Source organism: Arachis hypogaea, chromosome 15, assembly GCF_003086295.3.
Source record: "Arachis hypogaea cultivar Tifrunner chromosome 15, arahy.Tifrunner.gnm2.J5K5, whole genome shotgun sequence".
NCBI classification, from domain to species: domain Eukaryota; kingdom Viridiplantae; phylum Streptophyta; class Magnoliopsida; order Fabales; family Fabaceae; genus Arachis; species Arachis hypogaea.
In genome coordinates, this window is record NC_092050.1 from 37,902,537 (window position 1) to 37,911,389 (window position 8,853).

Consider the following 8,853-nt stretch of genomic DNA (forward strand, 5'->3'; position numbering starts at 1 on the left):
TTTGATGGAGTTATCCATAATAGTTCCATTTGATGAAACTATCAAAAATATTTAAAAAAATGTCTCAATTCATTTATCTGTATTTATTAATAACAATATTTTTGAAAACCGCATATGGGCTCTACTACGTCCTTAACTCATGGAATCCCTCTGCCTCCGCAGACTCCTCCAACTTCCCTACTTGGGAGGGAGTTTGTGACGAGGTATCCAAAAACGTAACTGCCATCATCCTCGACCGCCTCTGCCTAGGCTGCGAGCTCAAGTTTCATACTCTTACTCTGCAATTTTAGCCTCTCTGGTAACCAACTCACCGGTCGCCTATCTGCCTCCTTCTACGCCCACCACTTCGATCTCTCACAGATCTTCTACAGCCGCATCTTGCACGGATCAATGATCTAGGGGCCTTGTCAATGTCCAGCTCTCCCTTAACCACTTTAAGGGTGGCTTTCCCAGCACTCTCCAAAACCTCCCCGACTCAGGGTCCTCCATTTACACTCAATTGAACGCTGGGATGACATAGCTGACGTTCTCGTTGCCGTTTACTATGTAGAACATGTTGATTTGAGCGCACGGTAGCATCTCCTTTTTCGCGGAGAATGCTCTTCAGTCTTCTATTGCTAACGCCCTTCATTTCTTGAACCTCAACGGTAATGGGCCTTTCTTCGGTGGGGAATCCAATTAGCTATTTGGAACTTGTAACTGATGGATTTGGGAATAACTCCATCACAGAAAAGCTTCCCTCTTTCGGACTGTCGTTGGGTGTGGATCACCCTCTTTTGGAGTTTAAAATTAGAGAAAAGGACAAATAAGTTCCTGACCTTTTAACCCGCGGACATTTTCGTCCCTGATCATTGAAAAATACTTTTAAATCCCTGACCTTCACAAAAATTAGACGGATGAGTCCCTCCGTCCAAATGCCTCCGTTGAGTCACGGAAAAGTCTGACGTGGCTCCCGTTCTGATGACTTGGCATCATAGATACACACGTGGACTGATGAGTCAACAGGATAGTTTCAAAAATTGGACAAATAAGTCCCTCAACCCTAAAACTACGTCGTTTCTCGTTTGGCCCTAAATGGCCCATTCTTCTTCCTACTCCTCTTCTGTAAGGGCCCGCTTCGAGAAGATGATTAGAGAAGCTCAGGACCCTGTCTGCACCGCCCTTGAGGCCGCCGATGGCGGGGCCAACTTCAAGGAGGACGTTTGGTCCAGGCTCGGCGGCGGTGGCGGCATCATATTACTAATGTTGTCTGTCATATAGCTCAAAATCTTACTTATGCCAATTTCTAAGGTTATTGTCTTGCAAATAAATATCTACATAAATTTGCTGCTACTGACTGTGTAACCCTGTTGCATTCTACAGATGCTCCCGGAGCACCTAGGCAGTGGTGGTTTGGCCGGGGGGAGGGGGAGGGAGAGGGGGGGGCTGACTTGACTCTTGCTTACATTTTTTAGGAGGATGTTAAACACTTCCATTCGGTATATTCTCAATGCAAAAATATTAGTTCATGACATTTTTGTGATTTAGATTTAGAATTTTAGGGAGAAAACAAGTCAAGTAAAACACTAATGAACCATAGTTCTGCTGTTTTAAAATGGCACTTCACATTCATGTATTGCTTCTTATGTTTTTTTTTATAGATAGATTTGAAGTGTTGGATGGGTTTACCTGAATCTGATTCCTATAGCTAGTTTCTTTTCGTAAATAAGGCATTTAAAACAACCTTCTTTAGTAGGTTAAAAGAAAAAAGAGTGAGCTTATTGTTGTTGAAACAAGAGCAACTTGGAGGGCTGCCAATGACTTATACTCAGGTAAATGAGAATCTCTTCAAGTGAATCAATTACTAGATTTAGGCTTTGTAGGATATGCTTACACTTGGTCTAACAATCAGATTGGGGAAGTAAATATTCAAGAAAGGCTAGATAGAGCAGTGGCAATAATAAATTGGAAGGAAGCATTCCTAGAAGGAGTGGTAAAGCATTTTCAAAGATACAGATCAAACGATTGTCCAATCCTAATCGATGTTCATGGGGAGAGCTTAAAAAAGAAGAAGCCATATATTTTCAGATTCGAAGAATGTGGCTTAGAGACTCTGAATGCAAAGAGATTATCAAAAGAAGCTGGGCTGTGAACTATGATCAGATTGAAGAGAAACTAGGAAAGTGCAGCAAAGCATTGCAAGAATGGAGAAAATAGAAATTGGGGAGCTTCCGAAACAAATAAAGGAAAACAAGAACTCATATGACAACTTACATCTCACTCACAAATTGAAGAAACAATTCTGAATTTGAAAAGGGCACAGGCAGACTTAGACGAACTCTTCTATCAAGAAGAGATTAAATGGGCCCAAAGATCTCGTGCGAACTTGTTGAAAGCGGGGAACAAGAACACTCGATTCTTTCATCAGCAGGCATCTCAACAAAGAAGGAATAAAACTGAAAGAATCACTGATGATGAAGGGAATCTCTATAAAGAAGACGAGAAACAGAGTATATGGTTCTCCCTCTTCGACAGCGAATGCACACCGGAACCTTCTCAGTCTGGATGGTGGTTTTTTTGGAGAGAGAAACAGAGTATTCCTGCGTTTAATCTTTGGTCTTCCTTAGGGTTTAATGTAATTCTATAAAAGCTCTGTGGGTGTAATAGGCATTGTACACAAGGAAAGAGATGAGAATGTATATAAGGGGCAGCACACAAAACGACGTCGTTTTGAGTGACAGGGACTTATGTGTCCCTTTTTCAAAAGCTCCATCCCACTAACGTGTCACGTGGGAACGCCGTTAAGCCAGGTAAGCATAGGGGGAGCCAGGTCAGTCTTTTCCGTTGGGTCTGACGGTGGCTTATGAACGGAGGGATTGATCCGTCTAATTTTTAGGGACGTCAGGGACTTAAAAGTATTTTCCAATGGTTAGGAACAAAAATGTCTGCGGATTAAAAGTTCAGGGACTAATTTACCCTTTTCTCTTAAAATTAACTTTCAGAAGTTGGTGATTATTAATAAATATAAGAAAGTGAGGTGGGACAATCCTGTAATTATTTTTGTAGTTCATCAAATAAAACTCTCACATGCAACTCCATCAAATATTTTGCCAACTCTCTTTATCCAACAAGCAGAATATTTATATCCCCGAGTAGTCTTTTTGTATATGGTTAGGAAATTATTTTATAAGATATTGTTGTAAGAGGAAGTTACTATATTTTACAAGATTACGTTTATGTTATATAACTTTTATCTTTTTCTACAATTTCTTTGTAGCAATGAGGATGTAGTACCGTAACAATTTAAGTAATACGGTTTTTTTCTTATGAGGATCTTTTATTGAGCAATCTTATATCGCCAGTAAATAATATCATTTTTTACTAACATTTTTTACTAACATTTGCATTTATATTTACCAGAGTTTGCACACATGAATCAATACAGTTTGCATTTACATTTTTCAGAATTTACATACATAAATTAGTAAAATTTCATTTGTTAAACTTCAACTACTATTGAAGAATTTGAGATTTCGAGATAAAGGAAGCTCTAAAGCGGATGAAAAATAGTAGGACAATAGAACCGATAATATTTCGATTGAAGTTTGGAAGGGCCTTGGAGAGAAAGACATCAGTTAGTTAACCAAGATTTTTAATGAGATTTTTAAGGTAAAAAAAGATGTTAGATGAGTGGAAAAAAAGCACCTTGATACATGTTTTGAGGGTTACCTGAAACGGTGATTTGGGCTGGAATGTGAGGTCCAGGTCCCTTTGAGTGGCAGCGTCCGATCTTTTTGGATGCTGAGGTGCCACCTGTCTGAATTCCTCGTGAGGAGGTGGGGGTGGTACCTGCAAGAGATTCCGATGCTTAAGTTAGTAAGGTCTTTAAGCAGGTTTTTAGTAGATTGGAGCATGAATTATACCTAGGGGGTACCAGTGTATTTATAGTAGAGTAGATAACCACCTTTGTTGGGTAGTTCTATCTTTTCTGATAGATAAGCGTTCCCTTTATCTTGGGAGTTTGTTGGGATTCTCCTTCTGGATGAGGTAGAGATTTAAGGGGGCAGTTACTTGTTTAGTCAAGTAGAGCTGCACCTTTATGTCGATGTCTGACCTCTTTAAAGAGGTCGGGCTTGTCATGAAGTCCACTTTTATTGGTAGGCCTTTTTGCGTCATTGGGCCTGACTTTTATTTGTTGGGTCAGGGTATGAACAGTGCCCTTGCTTGAGTCCGTTCCTTTTACAGGTCGGGCTCAAGAATTCTGTGGCTGTTGTTAGGGAGGTCAAGTCTCGATCTTGTCGGTGATACCCAACTTTGTTTGAATTTTTGAACGTTGGGGTTTTAATGACCGTCGAATTCTGTGCAGTGGTTTGCTCTTGGGGATTCGCGCTCTTTAAAGAGGGGTAAAAGAGCCGTTTCTGATTCGTTGTTCCTAACAAAGGGGAGTTTTTGGCCCCTCTTCTTCTTTTTGTTTGTTTCTGAGAAGCTGTTTTGCTTTCTTCTTTACCAAAGTATTCTCTGTGTCATTTCATCCGGTTCTGTTTCTTTGAGATTTCTCAATCTTGGCGACTTGAAGGGTTATCTGTTCTTGTCGGCGTGAAGAGGATTGTTCGCGTTTTGTTGTTCTTTAGACGCGCTCTTCCTTTCTTCCTTACGGTCTTCTTCAAGGTTGGTTCCTTTTCTTTTTCCTCAGGCTTATCCTTTTTGATTGCACGCGACTTGCTTTGTTGTTGGCTTTGCTTTGACTATTTTTTCATTTTTGTTGTTTTCGGAGGAGGCTTTATGAGCCGTATTTGAAAGAAAGTGTTTTGCTGCTTAAAATATTTGAAAAGGGCTTAATTCTTTTCTTGAAAGGGTCATTGTGTGTGCTATTATAACTGTTGTTGTTTTTTATGTGCTGTATTGCCCCTAATGGTGCCGTTTTTGACATAGTGTCGTGTCGAGAGGGCGCCATTTGGTTGCTGTGTAGAAAATATTTTCGTGAGAATAGCTTTTCCTTTATTTAGTTGTTTTGCCCGACTTGCATTAGCCAAGCTCCGACTTCTATTAGTGTCTGCCTGCTTTATTTTGCACTGTGTAGGTGTAGTGTTTATGTATTGCAAGGTCATTTTGAACATGCCAACTAAGGTTCCTCCTGATCTTCGGGCCTGGGTAGATAGCGTTGTTCTTAGTTGTGTCCCTGTGATTGACAGAGAGTATTGTGACATGTTTCGTAGGTACCATAGCATTTGTGAGAATAGAGAGGATGAGAGAAACTATGCTTTAGAACCACCCAACCCTGAGGAGAGGGTTTGCTTTCCCCCTATTGTAGAGTCCGAGAAGCCCTTCTTTTATGCCTATGACTGTTTCTTTACTAGGCTAGGTGTCCAACTTTCTTTTACTGACTTCGAGATGGAGGTCTTACGATCTTCCAATCTTGCCCCTTTTCAGCTGCACTCGAATTCTTGGGCCTTTATGAAAATGTTTCAGCTCTTGTGTCAAGGATTGGATGTTCATCCTGCTTTGAATATTTTCTTCTACCTTTTTGTATCCACCAAACCGTATAGTTCAACCAAGAAGTCGGGGTGGATATCTTTCTGAGTTGTACAAGGTCGGAAGGCGTTTTCCATCTTTGACTACTCCTTTCACGACTTTAAAAACAACTTCTTTAAGGTCAAGGGTATGGTGGGTGTCCGACCTTTCTTCTTGTCTGAGAACCAGGAAAGCTTGTTCCCTTTGTATTGATAGAACAACTTTGAGATTTTGATCTTTCTAACTTAGATGATTTAGAAAGGGGGTAGTAGACTTCATTCTGGGTACCTGGGGTCAAGATCCTCATTTGGACACAAAGAGGTATTTGGGAGATCCTAGCCTTCTGAAGTCGGACCTTGGTAATGCCTCTTCCCTTGCCTTTTAATTTATTCTCGTTTATTAGATGTTGATTTGAATCATATCATGTTTTGTTATTGCAGAGGTTATAGCTCCTAAATCTGCTATGAAGTTTCTTCGGAACACCAAAAAGATGATGGTGGCTCGGAACCTCCAGCTGCAAAAGGAGGTCGGAGAGTGTCCTTCACAGCAGAAGATTGGTAATTCTACCCGATCTTCGCCACGGAAGAGGTCGGGGTCGAGTCCTTCTGATCCGAAAATTATTATCCCGGCCCCCTTTTCCCAGCTTATCTCTTTAGACTCTACTCCTTCGTCTCCTTCGTCCATAGAATCACCTCCCAAAAAATAGAAACTTGATGAAGAAGAGAGCATCTATACCAAGAATTTTGATGCTTTGGCCTGGGGAGAGGAGAACCTCATCCCTCATCATCGCATGAGTGTGGACGATGTGGCGATCCAGAATCATCTCCAGATCTTGGCTTGTGGGGGTCTCCGTCTCATTGGAGTCTGCTCTCAACATTCTAAGGAGTTGCAGAGTTCTCAAATTCAAGCTACTTCTGGGGCTCTGGTAGCTGCCCGAGCCGACGTGGAGAGGCTGAGTGAAATCAAAGTGGAGTTGGAGAAAGAGAGGGACACCTTGAAGGCTGACTTGGAAAGAGCTCGGGAGAGGACGAACAAGTCAGAAGTAGCTGCTGCATTGGCCGAGGAGAAAGCCAAGAAATACCAAGAAAGCTATACTAGGGTCTTTGGAGAGAGGCTGGCTCAGGAGAAGGAACTGAAGAAATTGAAGGAGGAGTTGGCCGGGTTCCAGGAGACGGCTGCCTTCGGTATGGATGAAATGTTTGAGAACCTTGAAGCCCAAGTTGAGGTTTTGGCTCTGACCTCGATCTATGCTTTTTAGTATGGATAATATAGTGGTGGAAGGGAAGATCGTTCCTGCAGTCGATTCAGAGGATGAGAAGATGCCTACCCAGGATCTGAAGTCTTCTGGAGCTTGGGCCGGTCTGTCTTCCACCTTGGGACCTCCAATAGCTCTGACTTCCTCCCTGGGAGCCTCACCTGAAGATATTGTTGTTGAGGCCTCCTTTGTTGCTGTATCGGCCGTTCCTGTTTCCGTGCTACCTTCTTCTCCCAAAAGGGATGAAGCTACTAGTGAGAAACTTAACCCCCTTTTTGGCAAGGAGCCTTGAGTTCTCTTCAAATCTCTTTTGTTATTTTGTAGTAGCCCGACCTGTAGGCTTTCAAAACAATCTGGTTTGTAGCGGTTGGCAGTTTCGTGAGCACTTTTCTTCTATTGTTTAGTTGTTTGTTTCAGAACCTTTATTAAGCAATGTCCAGAACTCTTTTATGTAGTACCTTTTTGCCTTAGTAATGCACATTGTGCTTTAATTCTTGAGTTTTTGTTTGTTAATTTCCTTTAATAGGCCCGACTTCAAGTAGTCGGTCTTTGCTAAGTTACTTTTGCAACTCCTTTTTTGTTCCGACCTGTTTTGGGGTCACTTTGTACGAGTTAGTTATATAACTTCTTACATTTACTTGTACCTCGTCGCTTTATCTTACCTAGGTCGGTTAATTATTTTTACAGTTTGTCGAGCATAGGTTAATGCGTTTGAGATAGGAAACTTTAAAAAAGAAATAGATCAAGAATCTTTTATTATCGTTTAGAGAATTCCTTTACAGAGCTATATACTAAAAGCTTTGGTACCCCTAGTCCTTGTACTAGTACCTGATGATAGGACTTTTGTGTGGTTTAGAATTCACAAATGGATTCTCGTTGCAAGTATAGTTTCTAAACCAACAATAATCCTTTCATGCAAAAATTTGTTTGTCACTAAAACAAACCCCTAAAATCTATAAACCGAAGTATTTAAACATCGGGTCGTTCTCCCTAGGAATTGCAATAAAGTGTCCTTGTTATTGGTTATGGAGTATGTTTTGGGATTTTTGGGATAAGAGACATGAAATGTAAATAGCAATGAAAATAAACTAATAACTAAAAAGTTCTTGGCAAAGGTTGGTGGTCAAGGATCTCTATCCTTATCACTAACCACAACATGAGAATTTGTAAGGATCAATCCCACTAAGTCATCCCCTAACTAATAGTAGAGGAAAGTCAAGTGAGCTATATCAATCCAAGTCCATAAGTCCTAGTTCTCCACCAAGTCAATTAGTGAGATCTAGTGTTAATGGCTCCCAGTCGTCAATCACTTGGACATTAGTAACTCAAGAGTTCCTAAGTTACCTTCCCAAGCCAAGAGCATAAAATTCTACTCTAAAATCCAACCAAACATTTCATCAAACACTTGGAAGGCATAAAAGGAAAGCATAGTAAAATTGCAAGGAAAGTAAATCTACACTACTCAATTGCAAGAAATTAAACAACAACTAATCAAATCAACAATAAAGGAACATGAATCATAAATTACATTAAAGAAAAATAGAAGAAACAAAAGTGCATGAATATAAAAGTAAAAACTTACAAGAATTAAATGCTAAACTAGAGAGAAAAAAGGTAGAAGAAGAAGAATTACAAAAGAAAAAGTAAATCAAAGCATGAATTAAACCTAGATCTAAGAATTTCTAATCTAGATCTAAAACCTAATCCTAATCCTAGAGAGAAGTGAGAGCTTCTCTCTCTAGAAACTAACTCTAACTACTTCTAAAACTTAAACTATGACTAATGATCAAAAGTATATTTCCCTTCAATCCTTGGCTTAAATAGCATTAGAAATGAGTTGGATTGGGCCCACAAGGCTTCTAAAATCGCTGGCCACGAGTTGCAATTAGTGAATCACGTGGCAACATCGGCGCGTACGCGTACTGTGCGCGTGCGCGCCCTTATCCACGAAGCAACTATGGCAAATCTTATATCATTTCGAAGCCCCGAATGTTAGCTTTCCAACGCAACTGAAACCGCATCATTTGGATCTCTGTAGCTCAAGTTATGGTTGATTGAGTGCGAAGAGGTCGGCTTGACAGCTTTTGCGATTCCTTCATTTCTTCATG